This window comes from Quercus suber, unplaced genomic scaffold, assembly GCF_002906115.3.
Source record: "Quercus suber isolate HL8 unplaced genomic scaffold, Cork oak 2.0 scaffold_92, whole genome shotgun sequence".
NCBI classification, from domain to species: Eukaryota; Viridiplantae; Streptophyta; class Magnoliopsida; order Fagales; family Fagaceae; genus Quercus; species Quercus suber.
In genome coordinates, this window is record NW_027069557.1 from 1305538 (window position 1) to 1326925 (window position 21388).

Here is a 21388-nt window from a genome sequence, read left to right on the forward strand (position 1 = left end):
TTATGCCATTAAGAAAAAAAAAGTTTAAATTTTATTAAGGGAAAAAAAAAGTTTAAGATGTCATAAAACTATAATTTACTATTCAAAATGATTTATACCCTTTTTTTATAGTTTCAATAAAATGTTAATCTATTGCGTTCGTTACACAATGATTGCTTTTTACATTAGACTTAAACTCCTATTTTAAAAGAATAAAAGAAAGATTAAATTTAATAGAACAAAAACCGATTAAAGTTTTATTTCCATAATTCCCGTGCATCGCACGGGTTAGCGACTAATATATAATAATAGGTGAAGCAGAGAGAAAATCCAATTAGATTTCAATTGGATTCTCAATTTTGCGCCACTTGTCCTAACCAAAACTCAAAAAAAAATCTAATTAGATTATAAATTTGACTCCAATTTGTGTCATGTATCTTATCTAAATTTTCTAATTTTTGTGCCCAAATAAATAATGCATTATATTTAACACAGAAGCCAAGAAAACCACAATGATAATACTCATTGGCCTAAGCAAGAACATCTCACTTGCACACTTTTATGGGTGATCTCAATAGAGTCTAGAGCTCTTCTAATCCCACAACCAGAACCAAAGAATCCAACGAGAAAGACTATAAAAGTAAAACATCATCTCCTCCTAATTCCATATCGTCATCCCATGTCTCCTCCTCTCTCAACCTCTACCAACTAGATCCACACACTACCCTCTCCTCCTCCTTACAGATTTCTCAGAGCAAGGCCGGGTTCAAACACAATATTCTAATCCCACTCTTCCTTACTTCACACTCTCATACATTAGCGTTCATTGCGCCTCCAAGAAGATTCCAAGCTCAATGATAGTTTTTATTTTTTATGTCCCTTATATATTTTAAATAATAAAATGCAATATTCTTTTTTTCTTCACTGTAGCATCACTTAAATAATAAAATGCAATATTCTTTTTTTATTCATTGTTTTATCTAATGCTATCCTATGTATGATAAACCAAAAAAAAAAAAAAAGACCAATAGATTACTTAAATAATAAAATGCAATATATATTTTCATTGTTTGATTTAATTCTATCATCCGGTATAAACCAAAAAAAAAAAAAAAACAAAACAAAAAAAAAAAAAAAATTGACCAATAACATCATTACAATTAACAGTCCCGTCGGTAGCACAGGGTTACATACTAGTTTAATTAGTAACTCACCCATTTAACCCAATATGACTCAAATAAATAAATAACTTGTTAAGAACTTTAAAAACAAAAATTAAAAAGTTCAAAAATCACTTTTCTTGTCCTTTCCTTTCATTTTTCCTTCACAAAATTCATTTCTCAGAAACCAAACAAAACCACAAAGAGAGATAAAACAAAAAAAAAAAAAAAAAAAAACTTTTTTCTTCTCTGTTTTTTTTTTTCCTTAAAAAATAAAAAAATAAAAAAGACTTTTTTGAAGTTGTCAACTTCAAAAAAAAAAAAAAAGGTTCAAAAATCTTTTTCCTTCTCTTTCCTTTCATTTTCTCTGCAACCAAAGACCCATCAGATTAAAAGGATCATTTTATTTTCCTTTCATTTCTCAGCAACCAAACAAAGTGTTAGAGAGAGAGAGAGACGGACAGGGAAAATGAAAGTCCCGGAGAACGTTATGCTTCTCCGACGCAACGCCGGGATTGAGAGCCAAATCGCCTTCTCGTCGATCGTGGATCGGGTCGGGTACGAGAATCAAGTCAGGGAGTTGCTAATCAAAAGGGAGAAGTATGGCGAACATGGGCTTGACCTGTCTGTGTTTGGGGAATCGAGAAAACGGCGTAGTTGTGTGCAAAGAGTCCGTGACTTTCGGGTTCAAGTCTCCAACTGGCCTGATTGCTTGACCCGTTAAAGGGTCCGATTAAAACTAGCTTCGCCAGAGACGAAGCTAATACACTACCTCTGTGCGCTTTCTTCTCTGCCTTCTTCGATTTGTACCTCTGCTGCTTCAGCAGCTTCTTCTAAGCGTTCTTCGAGAGAGTTTGTGGTTGTGGTTTTGATTGTGAAATGGAATTTTTGTTTGGTTACTGAGAAAATGAGGGAAAGTGTTTGGGCTTGTGTTTGGTTACTGAGAAAATTGAGATAGAGCGAGACTAAGAGTGAGACTGAGGTTATTTTATTTAAGTTCTAGATTTTAGAAGGGATGAGTGGGTATTAGTGGGTTTATTTAATTTTAAATTTTAGATGGGTTTAGTAGATGTTAGTGGGTTTATCCATTTAAACCCATCTAATTAAATATCCAAATGGGTCTTTATCCATTTAACCCAAATACTCAAATGGGTTGGGTTAAAACTTATCCAAATAAGGTGGGTAATGGGCGGGTTCATGGATATGGATAAAAATTGTCGCCCCTAGCCATACCCAAACACCATTGACAACAACAATCTCAATTTTACAATATTAATTACCTTGTTGCAAAATGACATGATATAATTCAAATGTAATTTATTTACTCAAATCTTATGATAAAAAATGACAACACTACGAACAAACTCAACCAAGGTAAAATGAAATCTGATTTCAAGTCAACTGTAAAAAGAGAAAAAATAAATAAATAATTTTTATAGTTGATTAAAATCAACCACTTTATAAATGAAAAATGAATTGTCTCCAAGTGTGTCGAATTATGATTAATGATCAATTTTGATAAGGTCTTGACGTTTCAATTTTTGTAACTTAAATTTCTAAGCAGAAAATTGTCAATATTAGCCACATAATTTTCCATGTGACTTCTACTTTAATAAAAAAAATAAAAAAATAAAACCCTACGAAACTCTCTCTCTCTCTCTCTCTCTCTCTCTCTCTCTCTCAAAACCAAAATAAAAAATTGGAGTTTATATTTCAACTTTCACCTCTTTTTATTAAAATTTATATTTGAACCTTGACATTTGATTCTTTATATAAAACTAGCTTATAACTCCATACATATGCATAGATATATTTAAAAGATACACATTAAAATGCATAGCATAATAATCTTACATATATAATTTAAATATTATTGATAGTCATTTTTTTTTAACTCTTTAAAAAGTCTTGTAAGAATGTTATTAGGTAGAATATGTAAATTGTCCATTTTTTAAATATTTTTATGTGCATTAATTCTAGACTTTTTAGTTTTTTTTTACAAAATAACTCACTTGAATAGATATTTATGATATGATCCCACAATTGATTCCAAAATTAAGAAATAAAATTTTCTTTAAAAATAAATAATTTAGGACATATGGCGCAAAATTGGACTTCAATTGTAGAATCTAATTGGATTTTCTCTAAGTTTTACCTATTAATATATATATATATATATAATTTTTGTGCCAAAAGAATTGTTTTTAGCAATAAAAAAAAGGCTCATAAATATAAAATCATTCAAACTCTCTCTTCTTCTAATTTTATATATAGGGTTAAATATATTATTATGTTTTTTATGATTTATTTATATTGGACTTCTCGTTCTACTCTAAATTAACTCAATTGGCACCAAAAAAAAAAAAAAAATCGATTAGATGGAACACATGCTATAAAATTAAACTCTAATTGAAATCCAATTTTTAAACTGATGGGACACATGGCACAAAATTAGACTCTAATTGAATTCCAATTTTAAATCTAACTAGTATGTAACCCTGTGCTACCGCACGGGACTGGTTAATTGTAATGATGCTATTGGTCAAAAAAAAAAAAAAAAAAAAAAAGGCTCATAAATATAAAATTATTCAAAACTTATGTTTTTCTTATAGTTTACCTATATTGGACTCCTCTTTTTTTTACACTAAATTAACTCATCTATATCTATATCTATATGTATAATAATAGGTTAAACAGAGATAAAATCCAATCAAGTTTCAAATTGGAATTTAATTACAATCTAATTTTGCGCCATGTGTCTCATTTAGTCTAAATTTTAGAATTTTTGTGCCAAGTGAGTTAATTTAGTGTAAAAATTGAATTACAATTAGAGTTTAATTTTGTGCCACGTGTCCCATCTAATTTAAATTTTTAAATTTTTGTGCCAATTAGTTAATTTAGTGTAGAAAACGATGAGTCCAATATAATAAACCATAAAAAACATAATCATATAACTAAAAAAAAAATTTAAATTTATAAGTCGTCTATATATACATATAAAACTTAGAGAAAATTGAATTAGAATTTGAAATTACAATCCAATTTTACATCATGTGTCTAAATTTATGTGGGAACTACACTATAATTATCCACTTAAACTTGTGTCATATGTCTACTTAAGTTTTTTAATCTTTGTGTCAAGTGAGTGCAAAATATTAAGAATCTAATATTAATAAACTATAATTGAAAAAAAATAACATATACTCAATAAAAATCACCAAATGTTTCTCAATAAATAAATAAAATAAAAATCACCACATAACAAAAATCACTATATTTTTTATCTTATTAAAAATTAGAAAAAAAATGATTATAAGTAGTATTAAATTTAGATAAGAATTTTAATATGTGACTAATTACGTTTACTTTTTTTAAAAAATTAACTAATTATTTATATTTTTTGTTAAAAATTGTGTTTCATTTTAAATGTATCTATATGTATGCATGAATTAATGCATGTGTTACATGATTAAAAAAAAAAAGACTAATTATTTATATTTTTATAATAAAAATTTTGTTTAATTTTAAATGCATCCATGCGTTTGCATGGAGTTATATGCTAGTTTGGTATAAAAATTAAAAAAACTTAGATTAGGTGGGATATATGTTGCAAAATTAAATTCTAATTGAAATCTAATTTTTACATTGAATTAACTCAGTTGGCATAAAAATTTAAAAACTTAGATTAGATGGGACATGTGGCACAAAATTAAACTCTAATTGAATTCCAATTTGAAATCTAATTAAACTTTCTCTCAGTTTTACTTATTATATATATATATAGATATGTGATTTGGAGGTGCTAAATATAATCCTGGAATGATGACATGACGTAGCTCTTGGATTGCAATGGAGTTGGTGCTATGAAGTTTCTCCATATATGCATGTCTGCATGAGGGATGAAGCTTTCTATGACATAAACTCGTGCATGAGGCCGCGTGCTGGGAAGGGTGTTACGCTTATTCTTCAGGAGAAAACAAGATTGTCAAACTTTGTCTCCATTCGCAGCAAAATATGAATCTATGGATAGACCATACTTCGTTCTTTTTTCTCCTTTTTCTATTCTATATATTCTCTTATTGTACACCTCATACTAATAAGTCCTATCACTTTTTTTTTTTTTCAAAATAAGAAAAATGATGCTGATCAAAATGACACTTGACACAGAATAAAAAAGACAAAGTATAGCTCCAAATTTTTTGAGCTATTTTATCCGATCTACTATATAATGATTTATAAGATTAGTTATAAGGATTATTTACATAAATTACATTGTGCAATCAAAATTAAATATAGGTAATATCTTTATCAATCATCACATAGTAGGTCAGAGGAAGATAACTCTAAACCAATTTTGAGTTAAACTTCTTCCAAATCAAACATCATTATAACTTAATAAAAATCCTTATTATTGGTCTTTTCTTTTCTTTTTTAGTCAAAACTGCTAACATGTGCATTAACTATCTGCCTGGGGGTATTCCCATTCCATTACGTGGGCTGCGTAGAAGATATTTCTATCACGAATGTAAAAAGATTTTCGTTCCAAAGGACAAATATTCCTTGTGCTTAATTCTTCCAGAATAGACAATAAGAATATTTGGGAAATTGCTAGTACATCTTGCTGATTCTTGACCCATTCAACATTATGACTCTCTGCACCTGACGGTGAATATTAAACGCTCTATCTAAAACTCATCAATCCACATTATTTCAAACGTTATCGAATGGTCAGTGCATCCGCATCAGTGTACATAAGACAGCAACCATATATATATATATATAGAAATGCTAACGAGTGTCCTTAAGGCACTCATTAATAATTTATTTAAAGAAAGTTTTTATATAAAAAAAAAGTAATTAATATTTTGACAATTTTTTTCATTTTCCATAAAAGTGATATCAACTTTCCTAAAATAAATTATTAAGGAGTGCCTTAAGGACACTCGTTAGCATGACCCTATATATATATATATATATGCGTCTATGTGCTATTCTTGTTCCCACCGTTGGAACTTTTTCCCTCCTGAGCTATTTCTATTAAAACATAAAAATTCATTATTGGGTGACTTGTGAATATGAATTTGATTGGTTAAATAAGCATTTAATATATTATTTATGTATAAATCAGTATGGCTATATGAGTTAATAATTAATATAAAGCTAGTATCTTGAGTTTTGTAATTTAGTTTAAAGTACTTTTATAAAAACAATGACAAATAGATAATAAAAATTACATATAAAAAAAATGTTATACATACAAACTTAATAAAATAAAATGAATAATGAAATATAATGTAACGATTTCAAAATATGAAAAATTGTATAAAACAAATTTGTAAAAGTTCATGTATTTTTTTAATTCAATATATTCAAGTTTTTTATATATTAAATTTTGTAGTTTAAATTTCTTAATTCTATAGAAATAAAAAAATTCATCGAGCAGCCAGGGAAATAGTGGTCAACTGGATGGTTGAAAGAGTAATATTCATCGATCATAGTAAATACTTACATAAAAAAAAAAAAAAAAAAATAAAACATATTTCGTCATTACATTTATACAATTATACTGCCGACGCTTAGACTGATCTCTAGTCTTTACGTACAGGTTTTGGTAAAAAAAGTAAAACATATTTCGTCATTACATTTATACAATTATACTGCCGACGCTTAGACTGATCTCTAGTCTTTACGTACAGGTTTTGGTCTTGCTATACATTCAACCATTCAAGGAGGAGACAAGGGTGGCTGCAAAAATTCTATCACACGTAATTAAAAGCTGTTTGGTACATATATTTAATGCTGGGTTTAGATATGCGTTGCGCTTGTCCGTTTTTTTTTTTTTTTTTTTTTTTTTTTTTTTTTTTTTTCATTCAACCATTCAAGGAGGAGACAAGGGTGGCTGCAAAAATTCTATCACACGTAATTAAAAGCTGTTTGGTACATATATTTAATGCTGGGTTTAGATATGCGTTGCGCTTGTCCGTTTGCACGTTTTTTTTTTTTTTTTTTTTTTTTTCATGTTACAGGGAGTAAAAGTGCATTGTTGCAGTTACTGTTTATATACTGTTTATAAACAGTACATAAATAGTAGCTGCATTATTTAACTTTCTAGCCTATTAATAGGTTCGTGTATTGTTTATTAGAACTATAAATCTCAATTTTTAGTAATTTTTTCATTAAAAATGAGTTTCACGATACTATTTATATATTTAAAAATTATTTTGCTACAGTGTTTTTAATTTTAAGTTTTCAATTTCAGCAAAATACGTTTTATCCAAATGGACATGTTTTTAGTTTTTAAACAACATTACATTTATTTTTACACATACTTTTTTACTTATATATATTTTAAAAAAATTAAAAATCGTTGTTTAAACAGGCGTGTCAAACGGCCCTAAGGGACCTACAGTAGTCTTCAACGTTGTCAATTGTCTGAAAATCAGGTGAATAATACTACACATTTTCCACTCTTTGAAAAATCAAGGCCCACCATTTATTGTATGAGTTATGGACTCCCTTGATATAGAAAACTTACGATGTTAACTGTTTCTTTTAATTGACAACTTTTTTTTTTTTGGAGAAAATTTAATTGACAACTTGAGTATGTATTATGATAGGCATAGTGGTAGTGTGTGCCTTATGACTAGACTATTAATTTATTATCGCTGTGACTAGACTATAGGCATAGAGGTCAGGAAAACTTAGTGCGTGCCTTATTTTCCTGATTTCTAAGTTCAAAATGGATCAAAATTCTCTCATAATTTTATTATCGCTATTTTTTGATGTGTTTATGTGGTCTCATAATTTTACACGTCTGTTTAAAAAAAAATCCTTACAAAATGAAATGTTTTCAATACAATAATTTTATTTCATTTTTTTTTTGCTGCTAAATTTTATCTCATCTTGAACGTTTTATTTTATACTTCATGAATAATTCTAATATGATGTGTGTCAGACTTTTTTCTAATTTGATAGGGTATAAAGTAAAACATTTTTTTAAAGGGGAATATAGTAAAACACTTGAATTATAAAGTTTGATTTTTTTTTTCTTCTTTTTATCTAGATATATTCTTGTAACGTGTTCGACCAAATTCACAAACATTTTGTGATACCCAGCCGGTTCAAAAAAATAAATAAAAAGGAGATTTTTTTTATAGGGGCAGCCTAGTAATTTTGATATTGTGGTTAGCAAAATATATATATATATATATATATATACACACCTTATGTCAAAAACCCTAGCCACTGTAAAAACACATTTGTGGTCTTATATTAGAAAGGGTAGGGAGAAGGTTGCATGGTTTATATTATAAATAAATAAATAAAAAGCAAAAGTGCATTTTTCGTCCCAATGTTTTGCCATGATTCTCATTTTGGTCCATACATTTTACTTTTCCTATATGTAGTCCCTATTTAGCAAAACGCCATCCATTTTAATCATTTCTGTCAGTGCTCTAACGGCAAAATCCTGGGTGGCAGATGAAACTATTAAAATAGTAATAAAATTTCTTATTTTGGCATTAAAAAATGTTACGCCAGCATCTAAATTAAAAAAATTAATTTATTAATTTCAACTAAATAAAAAAATTAAAAAACAGAATTAAAACAAAAAATCACCTGAATTGAGATCTAAGTGTGTCTTGAACAAGAACACAAACCCAGAAATTAAAAAAAAAAAAAAAAAAAAAAAAAAAAAAAAACAAACAACCATTCACCTAAGACTGAATCACATTTAATAAAGACGAATCAGATTTAATAAAGAACCTAGATTTAAGAACACAAACCCAAAAATTTTAGGAAAAAAAAAAACCAACTAATCAGCCATACAACACCAAATTCTTCGATAAATCAAACCCATAAACACAGTAAATAAACCAATCTCCAACAAAACCATAAATCTATAAATTTTCTTGAGAAACACACACACACACACACACACACACACAAAACCCAAAAAATTTAGCTCAAATACGAATTCATAAATCCAAAAGCCCCCATTTTCTCAAACCTAACAAAATCATTAAAGACCCATAACAGGCCACACCCAAAATCTTCATTCCTTTTCTTGTTCTTTTTTTATCTAAGAAAATTTAAATCACTTCATCTTGAGTTGTTTTGCCACTTTGTGCCATTTTCTCTATCTTTTTATCTCTCCTTCTCAACCCCACATTTGAAATTGCAATCCCAAAACACACTAAATCGGTAGATTAACATAAAATGAAATGAAAAGCACAAACGTTTTCAGCTTTTCTTCTTCTTCCTCATCTGCGTTTACCTTCTTCTTCCTCCTTCCTTTTTTCCATTTTGCTCCTTTCTTCTTCTATCACCAGTCTCTAGTACCCAAAAGCCAGGTTTTTTTCTTTTTCAATGAGTTGTGTATCACTATGGCATTGATAGGAGTCAGGCACTACCCTTTTCCCATGTGAAAAGTTGGACATGTGGCTATCTGTCCACATTTTATTGGGTTTGTAATTTTTTTTTTAATTATTTGATTTGATTGCTTCATTTATTGAAATGTGATTCAGTCTTTTCTGGAGAATTCGGTGTTAAATGGTTATTTGTTGGTTTTTTTTATAATTTTTTGGGTTTGTGTTCTTTTTGTTCTTGTTCAAGACACACTTAAATCTCAATTCATGTGATTTTTAGTTTTTAATTATTTTTTTAATTTTTTTAATTTATTTAAAATTAATAATTTTTTTTTAATCTAGATGCTAACGTAGCATTTTTTAATGCCAAAATAAAGTTTATTATTATTATTTTAATCATTCTATCTGCCACCTAGGATTTCGCAGTCAGGGCACTGACGGAAAAGACTAAAATGGATGGGATTTTTCTAAATAGGGACTAAATTGGTAAAAGTAAAATGTAAAGACCAAAATGGGAATCAGGGCAAAACATAGGGACGAAAAGTGCATTTCCGCCTAAAAAAAAATAACGACTTGATTTTGTATTTGTTCAAGAAGTAGAAATTGAATTTGTCAAGCTTTACCACTTTAGGGTGGGGTGGAAACATTGTACAATTGGATATAAAGGTTTAGAGGGAAGTTTTCAATTCTTATAAGCATGTAATGTAAGTAACCTTTCTCCTAATTAGTTTTGTTTTGCTTATACTACTGTATTTTAGTTACCAAATATTGTTTCACAATTATTACAATTTTATTTCAATTGTTTTGGCTACATTGATTTAAAGTAAAAAAAAATAAAGAATTATCATAAATATATTTGATTACTATATATATATATATATTTTATATATGCTGAAAGTTCAAAATGTGTATAAAATACCCTTGAACGTTTAGACCCTAAATTATAAAATATAAATTCAAGCTTATAATCAAACAATTAATGTGCGGAACATAAACATAAGCCAATCACATAATTGATAACTAATCTATGCCAAATATAAACACATCCACAGCAGTAAATATAAGGCAAAGATAAAAGGAAGGAAGATGCAAACACACGGACAATACACGATGTGTTATCGAAGAGGAAACCGAAGTCCTCAGCGTAAAACCTCTCTGCCACCCTCCAAGAGGTCAAATAATCCACTAAAGAATGTAGTTGGGATACATGAACAGCAAAAGACCCTCCAAGCCTAATCTACCCAAGTACCTAAGCCCTCCAAGCTTCTTGCTCAAACGAGGTTACACCGAACCTATTTCTTCTTTAGCTTCCCAGATTCCGCTATTAGACCATAGCATCAACCAATGTATATTGGTTCCTTTCAAACTGCTTCTCTTAGCACCAAATGAACCTTCTCACAGACGTAGGTGTGGTGAGATAAGGATTTGGCCAATGACCTCTCAAGGATGTGACAATGGAGAGGAAGAGAGTAGAGGAATTTGTAGAGTCTCTAAGGTAAAAATTGGGAATGAGGCAATCTTGTTTTTCTCTAGGGTTTCTCTCACAAAATTCTCTCTAGAAGCTCTCTTCATTTAGTGGGTATAAGGGTCTATATATAGTGGTGTGTGTTTGGAATACGAAGAGACAGTTTTTGCCAAACAAGGCTGATTGGCGGCTTGACCTCGCGGCTTGTCCAAGTCGCGAGTTTAAGTCATGACGTAACGGCCTGGCTAGCCTAGGACTTTTGTCTTGAAGTGCGATAGCTGGCGCGACCCTTCAGCTCCCCATGTGTGCATCTCACGTGCCTGCAGTTGGCAACTTGCCAGTCGCGAGTCAGCCGCGAGTCTTAGCCATGAAACCCTGCTTTCTTGCACATACTTGAGCTTTTGTTCACCTCTTCTCACACACTACCCTTACAATAATCCCATCTAAATACAGGGTTACTAAGTGTTAAATTACAAGCAAATTGGCACGGAATATAGCTAATAAAATGGTTGATAAATTTCAACCTTACATATGCATTTGAATGAAATATACGTGTTTGAACAATGATTTATATATATATATATATATATGAATTTGGACAATCTGACTATGTCTTGACCCTAATACCCAACGAATGAGGGTTATTCATTAATATTGAAACTAGTTTCATCTAGGGCATTATGAGTCTATCATGTTTTTGGACCCAACTAATAGAGGATATACATTAGCATAGAACTAGTTTCATCTAAATCTAATGCACACTCATGGGGAAATAGCATGACTATACTAAAAAAAGATTGTTAAGAATATGAATTTTTATTTGAGTTATTGAATCGTTTTAAGCCCATGAAACTTCTTATGTTTTTGGAACCTATTGTAAATTATAGCTCTTGATATATGGAAAACTAATTATTTTCTAATCAATCTATGATATATTTTTAAGAGTTGAGCAAGTCACAAAGTGACTCGCAAAAACTAGTCTGACATAAGTCTGTTCAACTTCCAGCATGTGCTTCTCACTTGGCCTTTCGCTTGTTGTCCACTCATAAGCCAGTCACAAGCAAGTTGCAAACTTCACTGTTTTTACAATTCTTCACCAAACTCTCACATTCAACCCTTATATTAAATCCCCCAAACATATAGGAAAATGATTGAACAAAACACAACCAAATTTGACACGGAATTAAAGCCAACAAAAACATAGTTATAAATCACAACTTTACATACACACACACACATATGCTTTAGAATTTAATTGGATCTAGACTCTTCGGTTTTTACACCCAATAATTCACTTACCACAAAAACTAAAAAAATTAGATGGATATGTGGCTGAAAATTAGACTCCAATTGAAATTCAATTCAAAATCTAATTGGATTTGGACTCTTCAATTTTTACACTATCCACTTTGCAAAAAATTAAAAATTAAATGGGAGATGTGACACAAAATTGAGAATCCAATTAAAATCTAATTGGATTTTCTCTAAACTTTGGTCTAAGCTCAGAGAAAATCCAATTAGATTTTAATTGGATTCTCAATTTTGCGCCACATGCCCCATTTAATTTTTAATTTTTTTAAGTATTGTCTATTAATATATATATATATATATATATATAGACTAGTGTGTAGCCTTGTGCATATGCATGGGTATAATTATATTTTTATATTTTTTTAAATATATATATATATATATATGCATATTATTGGATATGGGGCCAAAATAATAAGGTTCTTTAAAAATTTTCAAATTAATTAAGATAATTCCAAAAATATATATATTTCCTTAATGGGCAAGGCCCCCTCGATCCTCCCAGTGCCAAGATTTTCAGTGGGTAACAGACTAACGGTGGAACTTGAATGCCCTGAACCTTCTGCTTGTGTTGCTTTGCAGAATCAAATGCAATCGACAATAACCTTACTTACATTAAATTTTCCAAGTTAAAATCCTTACAAGTTATAACTATTCTGGAACTGTATGTATTTTCAAGAAAAATTGATTTTTATTCCTTCATGTGAACTGCAGAAAGGTAATCTCCTGGATTGCACGAACTTCATTTTGTTAACTCATGTATTTTCTTGGGGAGTTCATCGATGAAGATGGATACATTGAATTTATCGGTGTGTTAAGTTATATCATTCTGATTTATTTTCTACGTCACATTCTTTATTTTCCTCCATTCACCAAAACTTCAGATAAGACAAATGACACATTCCGTGATCCAGTTTATAAATTGGACAATGACTTTAGAGGTATGTATAATATTTTTGCAACACACCTTAAATGTGTTCTAAAAAAATTGGACAATGACTCTAGCAGTATGTATAATATTTTTGCAAAACAGCCAACCTGATGTAGCCACTAGCCACTTTTTCCCTTCCTTTTAGAGCATTAGCATTGGGGAATGCTAAAGTCAAATTTAAGAGAAATTTGGCATTTTAAGCCTAAAACTCTTGCATCAGGGAATTGTAAACAGTAGTATTGCAAATTTTTTTGCAATACTGCTACAGTATAATTTTAAATATAGAATTGCACTATTCACAGTATTGCCAAAAAAAAAAAAAATTTAGGAATAATTACAATTTACCCACCTGTGGTTTGACCCGATTTCTATGTGCCTACCTGTGGTTCAAAGTTTGACACTTTGCCCACCTGTGCTTGTCACCGTTACCCAGCCGTAACCCACCTCTCCACTCTCCGTTACTCTAACACAAAAATAAGCAAAAAACTCACTCCCACTCAGATCAAACACTCTCAAAACTCACTCTCACTCCCAAAAAATTTTCCCTCATACGAAATTGGTAAAGCCGAAAAAAGAAAAAAAGAAAAAAAGAAAAAGAGGCATAAGGAATGTTGGAGTATCTGCCATTCGAAGTGTTGCTAGAGATCCTCCATAGACTACCCGTGAAATCCCTAATTCAATTCAGGTGCGTTTCGAAATCATACAACTCTCTAATTACAAGTCCTGCCTTCATCAATTCCAGTTTCACTCGATCGCACTCCGATTCCAACAAATTAATTGTTAGGTATTTGGATGTCAAACCCCAAGTAGAGCGCTACAAATTAATTTACAAAGACAATGATAATAGTGACTCCTCCTCATCTGAACAAATTCAAGATCTTGAGTTCCCACCTGCAATAACGCCGGTTCCTGCAATCATTTCTCAACCTCTTCACTAATATGCACAAATTATAAACCATTTCTCACATCAAATCAAAATTGCTACACTTTCAACCAATCATAAATTCATTACCTGATTGACTCGGTCATGGTCGTACCCGTTAGCTTCTTCTGGTGCCCGGATTGCACGATCCGGATTCGGGTCAAGAGAGTTGTTGTTCTGAGCTCCAGAAACTTCCAGAACCTGCTCCGAGCTATGATTCTCAGACATTTCAATCGCTCATAATCGAAACCGTTGCCCCTCCAGATCCGTGAGATTCGAATAACGAAACCTAAGAGATATGAATTCAAAAATCTAGAATCTGGAAATGAAACCCTAGAAACGGGAAATTATTGTATTTGACCTGTGAATGGAAACGGCGTCGTGTTGTTGCGGTGATCGGACGGTTCACGATGAGCTTTATATTTGTGATTTGAAGACTTTCTAAAGAATTGTAGTTAGTTGAATCTGGAAATTGTTGCACGGAGTAATTAAAAAATCTAGAATCTGGAAATGAAACCCTAGAAACGGGAAATTATTGTATTTGACCTGTGAATGGAAACGGCGTCGTGTTGTTGCGGTGATCGGACGGTTCACGATGAGCTTTATATTTGTGATTTGAAGACTTTCTAAAGAATTGTAGTTAGTTGAATCTGGAAATTGTTGCACGGAGTAATTAGCAAAAACCACCCAGTCAAATTGAAATTGTTGCAAGGAGCAACTGTTAGTAACTTGCTTCCTCGGCTTGGATATGAAATTAAGAGTTTCAAACGATGCTTGTTGTAGGAGTGAGTAAGTTTTGAGAGTTTTGGGAGTGAGAGTGAGTTCTAGGAGTGATAACTAGTTTGATCCGTTTTGGAATGTTTTTTTTACTTATTTGGTGTTAGAGTAACGGAGAGTGGAGAGGTGGGTTACGGCTGGGTAACGGTGACAAGCACAGGTAGGCAAAGTGTCAAACTTTGAACCACAGGTAGGCACATAGAAATCGGGTCAAATCACAGGTGGGTAAATTGTAATTATCCCAAAAATTTACTCCTTTTTCCCCCGAAATTTCTCTCTCATCCCTCTCATTTTTTCTGTTCTGTTCTCTCTTTTCCTTCTCTGTTTCTCCACCTGCTCTCTCATCTCTAAAGCTTCATCGCTGAAATTTCTCATCGATCTCACACGGCCTCTCTCTCATCTCTCATCGCACGGCCTCTCTCTCATTGCATCGGTGCTGGGTTTTGGATTTTTGAGGTTGGAGGTTGGATCAGCGTGGATTGACGAGCTGGGTTTGGATCGTTGGGCTGGGATCGGTTGATGGTGGGTTTGGATCGATTGATCGATGGGTTTGAAATGGTGGATCTATTGATCGGTGGGTGGATTGTTTGGGTTGATCATCGATAGCTTCGATGGTGGCTCTGGTGATGATTTTTGGGTATTTTCGACGGCGTGGGTTTGTTGATCGGTGGCTTGGGTTTGCTGATCAGTGGCTTGGGTGGTGGGTGTGGTGGCCGTTGTTGGCTCTAATTGGTTTGATGGTTTGTGTGTGTAGGCCTGTCCACGGGTCGGTCCGGGTTGGGTTTGTGCCCAACCCGGAACCGACCCGATCAGATCGGGTGGACAATCTTTCAACCCGCCGCCGACCGTCGGAGAAGTCAGTTCGGACGGGTTGGAACATCAACAAGCGGCGGTCGGGTTCGGTCGGAGTCGAGATCTGGAAAATAAAGAAAATCCGGCTAGAAAATGATGAAAATCGGCCAAATCCTTTGAGTTTTCGCCGGAAACAATCGAGATCTCGACTAGATCTGGCGAAATCTCGCTGGATCTAGCCAAGAACTCGACTAGATCTAGCGAAATCTCGCCGGATCTAGTCAAGATCTAGCCAAAAAACATCTCAAAACTCGTCGGAATTATCAAATAACGCCGGAATCTGGGTTTTGCTCGCCGGAATCTGGGTTTTGCTTGCGCGAATCTGGGTTTTGCTTGCTGGAATCTGGGTTTTCACCGGATTATGAGTTTTCGCCGGTCGGTTCGGGTTTTTCGGATTTTGGGGGGGAAAACCCGCCAACCGACCTGCCAGTTACGGGTTCTGGAGGCGGAGACCCGTCGCCGGCGTCGGGTCGGCCGGTACTCGGGCCGGATCGGACGGTTTTTTCGGGTGGGTCGGGTATCGGTTTTCTGTGGACAGCCCTAGTTTGTGTGTGTGTGGCTCTGTTGATGGTTTTTGTTTATGTGCGTGTGTGGCTTTGTTGTGGTTGGGTTGTGGCTGAAGTGGCTGAAGTGGGTTGTTGGTCGTCAGAGATCGCTAGTGTTTGGGTCCGGCGAGGTCATGGTGAGATCGGTGTGGGTCACGGTGATGGGTTTGGTGGAGATCGGCGTGGGTCACCGCATGGTTGGCTGGTTCTTTTGGGTTTCCGATGGGTTTTTTATTTCTTTTTTTTTTTTAATTTTTAATTTTTTTTTTATTTAATATGAGTTTTTACTTTTTTTTTTTTAATTTTTAATTTTTTTTTTTATTTAATATGAGTTTTTGTTCCGGTGAGATTTTTGTGAGCAGTGGGCAGTGGTGGCTTGGGTTTTTCTGGGTTTTTGTTCTGCTGGGTTTTTTTGGGTTGATCATCGGTGTTTTCTGGGTATTTTTGACGGTTGGGTTCTGGGTTGATCATTGGCTCCAACTGGTTTGATGGATTGTATGTGTGTGGCTCTGTTTAAGGTTTGATGGTTTGTGTTTGTGTGTGTGGCTCTATGTGTGTGGTGATGGGTTTGGATAGGTTGATCGGTGTATCATGGGTTTGTGTGTGTGTGTGTGGCTTTGTGTGTTGAACCGGTGCTAGAGGTTGAGGGAGAAAGAGAGGAAAAAAAAAAAAAGATTGTTGGAAAGCCTAGGAAAACAAAAAGTTACGGTTAGAAAAAAATAATAAAGAAAGATTAAAAAATAATATTTTAATAAAAATAGAGTTTTGGGATGTTGGAAGAATTGTAAAATGGGATGGTATAATAATAAAGTGACTTTTTGGAATGGTAAAATAGAGTAGAATTGAAATTCTCTAATGCTAATGCTCTTAGCTACAGTATTGTCTATACTAGCAAAATGTCTATTTTATGCATTTGTTTTTAATGATAGTTTTTTTATTTTTTATTTTTTTTTTATCATTAAACTAAAACACCAATCAGTTTTTGGTGTAGGCGAAAATTGAACTCCAGATCTCTTATTTAACCATCAAAGACTTTATCACTTGAGCTAACTAAAACCCACAAATTTTGCCATTTAACATTTGTGTCTTATTTACTAAAACAAGGGATTATTTATTTATTTATGTATGATAGAATTCAAATTATGACATTCACTCTATGATAATCACTTTTTAAGATTAAATCAACGCATCGATTAGTTTATGATGTTGGAAGAGTTCAAATCGTAGAGCTCAAGCCGTAGATTTTTTTATTGACAATAAGAGAGTTTATTAATTAAGCTAATTAGAACACATAAAACAAGAGTTCAAAGAATAGTAAAAGTTTTAGAAGGAAAATTAAAGAAAATATATAATTGGGTATATTACATGTTTGGTTCCTAATTTTTGCATCATATGTCAATTTGGTCCCTAACATTTCAAATGTGTCAATTTAGTCCCTAATCTTTTAATGTTATGTCAAAATGGTTCATGCTATTAAGTTATGGATGAAAAATACTAACATGACTAATGACTCAAATAAGAAATTATTCTAATGCCACCTATGTTGCCATGTGGACTGCCACGTGTCCTAAAAAAAAAAAAAAGACCACTCCACATGTAATTAGCACATATCTTCAATCTCATTTTATCTTTGTACTTTTTCATTTTTCCAATTAAATTTCACTGGAAATGATCACTTAAAAAAAACAACTTAGAATAAAAAAAATAAACCCCAGCCGCTAAGTAAAAAAAAAAAAACCCTTTTTTCTTGACATCCAAATAAAAGCCAAGAACCCAAAACAGGCCATTTGATTTTAATTTATTTTTTTTCAAAGCAAGGTACAATGCCTAACAGTAAAACACACTATTATATACCAGTATAATTCAATCTTTATGAAGAAAACAAACAAATAAATAACCAAAATAGATAGATGCTTTGCTAATTTTGAGTTCATTAAAAAAAAAAAAAATCCCTTTGCTGTCTAAAGTCTGAATACTATGAGAATATAGAAAGGGCAAACACTTTTTTCAGTCTTCCATGAGAAAGGATTTTTGTCGTCGTCAAAGTCAACATAGCAGATCTGAAGTCGAGGGAGCACTTCATGTTGAGGCGGTTGAGGACGAGGTGGATCTCGTCGAGGGAGATGAGGCCATTCTAAACTGGGTGGTAGAGCTAGAAGGCATTGAGGTGCTTGAAGGCTCCATCGTCTCTGGAGCTAGCATTTTAGGAGGCAATTCAACTTCTCCCGGGTGAAGGCAGCGACTTCTCTCCTCTCTGGTGAGGTTTCACACAAACGACACTGCAAAGAGAAGTGTTAGTGCTTCTGTATGGATGCCAAGAAATTGAGATGTTTTCTTTTCTTGGTGGCAGGAGCTTAATTTTGGTTGAGTTTCTTTTTGCAAGTGTTTGTTTCCAAAGAAAGTACAGAGAGAATGTGTAAAAGAGAAGAAAAATGAGATTGAAAGTATTGTGTACACGTGGATTTTTTTTTTTTAGTCCATCTGTCGTTCTAAATGATGAAAATAAATTTTTATTTACATTGTTAGTGATGTCAGTGTTTTCTATTTATAATGACAATAATTATACTAAAAAATTCTTATATAAAAAAAAAATTATACTAAAAAATTATTGACTAGGTTGATATATTTAAAACGTTTAAAACCAAATTGATATAGGAAGAAAATGTTATAGACTAAATATGTAATTTACTCTATATAATTACTTGAAATGAATTGTAATTTAACCTTGAATTTGGGCTTCAGAAGTTAAAAATTAATGAATATTTTTTCAGTTCAAAATGAATTTATTTCTCCCCACTGAAGCAGTTTTGCATTAGAGATTGTCATCAGAAGCAGATAGTTGCACATTCTGCACATGCTCAAAGTCAAAAGGAAGCGACTCTCCATATTATAGACTTAACTATACCCCATATTATAGAGGTTGAGGTTGAAGATATTTTTCGATTCTTTTACCTTGAACTGTTGTGTTGATTTCGATTGTTCGCTGGGATGACACTTGTGTAGCCCACAATCTGGGCTATTGGGCCTTTTGTTGTAATAGAAACGGACTCGTCTCATTCCCATCCCATTTCTAATCTTAAAATATATTTCTGGAACCCAAGCATTAGAAAGCTAAAGATGGTTGCTGCTCCTTGTTTCCTTCAATACTTGTCGGTTGCTAAATTTGCTATTGGATTTGCTTCAAAACAATGACTTCAAGATTCTCAAACTCGTGCCTTTTTTTTGGAGGGCCCGTTGAGGTCGAGATTTACACATTGACTATGGATTTGTGGAGAAAGATTGAAATATTAGTGGACTCATTAAATGAGTCATCTATTATTGATATTCATCTATCACCGTGTTTATTTTTTAATGGAGCTCTGCACTCTATAGCAACTTATGAGGGGAACTACAAATTCATTTTGTCCTTTATGGCCTGTTTGAATGTTTAAAAATAGAGGGGGAGTAGAGTAGACGGATGACATGTTTGGATGTTTAAAAAAGGAGGGGGAGTAGAGTAGAGGGAGGGAGAGTAATGCAATTACCTTGTTTGGAAGTTTTTTAAAGAATGAGGGGGAGGGGTTTGGAGGGGTTTGGACTCCCTCTAACCCCCCAATTTTAATTCCCCCAAATTGGAGAGATTTGGAGGGGGAGTAGAGTACATAAACTATTGACCAAGTAAATTACCTAATTTACCCTTATTATATTAACAAAATTACACAAGGGGAAGGACTAATTACTCCCTTCTCCCTTACTAATTTTAAAAACATCCAAATAAGGTGGAGGTGAATCATTCTCCTCTACTCTCCTCCCCACTACTCCCCTTACCTCTACTCCCCTCTACTCTCCTCTCTCTCTAAACTTCCAAACAAGCCAGGAGGGAGAGTAATCCAATTACCTTATTTGGAAGTTTTTTAAGAAATGAGGGGGAGGAGTTTGGAGGGGTTTGGAGGGGTTTCAACCCCCTCTAATCCCCCATTTTTAATTCCCCCAAATTGGAGTGATTTGGAGGGAGAGTAGAGTACATAAACTATTGACCAAGTAAATTACCTAATTTACCCTTATTATATTAACAAAATTACACAAGGGGAAGGGCTAATTACTCCCTTCTCCTTTACTAATTTTAAAAACATTCAAACAAAATGGAGGGGAATCATTCTCCTCTACTCTCCTCCCCACTACTCTCCTCCCCTCTACTCCCCTCTACTCTCCTCCCTCTCTAAACTTCCAAACAAGCCATTAATGTCGATGACGAGAGATTTCATGGTTTAATGCTGCCTCAAAATTATTTACACAATTATTTTGTTTCTAAATGTCTTGCATTGTTCAAGGGATCGTTGGCTTTGATTACTTTCTCTTATTCTATGCTTTACAAGAGTGAAATGTGCCACGTATGGGTGATGAAGGAGTATGGTGTGTCTGAGTCTTGGACTCAAATAAGTGTACCAATGGGAAAAAAAATGAAAGGTTACTTAGCTACCCAGTTAATGGTGAACTTATTAAGAAGAGTAGCGATATTAGTGTCCGAGTTGGCTCACTTGACCATCAAAGTTTAAAAAGGGAAATTCTTACCATTCCACTAATTAGAGATATGGTTTACACAACTAATTTTGTATTTAGTTTTAATTGATGGGTAGACATCTAAAATCGTAGGTTGGAGTTTCTAGTAGGCAGTCATCCCTTTTAAATTCACATTTATTTTGGTATTTATGAGTAAGTAGATAAGTTATTATCCTCTGTTTTCTTTTCGTTTGTTATAGATTTTTTTTTTTTGAAGTGCGTTTGTTATAGATTTGAAAGCATTGCTTTTGATGTAAAAAACTAATTTTATTAAACAAAAAAGATCCCTTTGGGGACTATGGCTTTTATTTGTTAAAATAAAAAAAGTGAAAATGTTGTGCCTATTCTAAAACCAAGGCATGTTATGGTTTTAACATGCATGCTTAGTGGCCTAGGTCCAATTTTGCCAAGTCTACGCTATTTCAACCATATTGCCTTTAGTCCTTCGTGCACATAATAAGTAATCTTTTTATTTTTTGGAGGGATCAAGTGGTTTTTTCAAGACAAAAGTGATGCATAACTCATTTGAGCCTATTAATAA

General features: G+C 32.8%; 1 long non-coding RNA gene across 1 annotated transcript; it reads right to left on the reverse strand.

Annotated features, from left to right (window-relative positions):
• Positions 1 to 14099: 14099 nt before the first annotated feature.
• LOC136067930 (uncharacterized) lies at positions 14100 to 14626 on the reverse strand. The gene is made up of 3 exons (XR_010629340.1): positions 14496 to 14626; positions 14225 to 14423; positions 14100 to 14121 (listed from the first exon to the last, which is right to left on the reverse strand). It is a non-coding gene; the product is annotated as an uncharacterized LOC136067930 (long non-coding RNA).
• Between the last annotated feature and the right edge of the window lie 6762 nt (positions 14627 to 21388).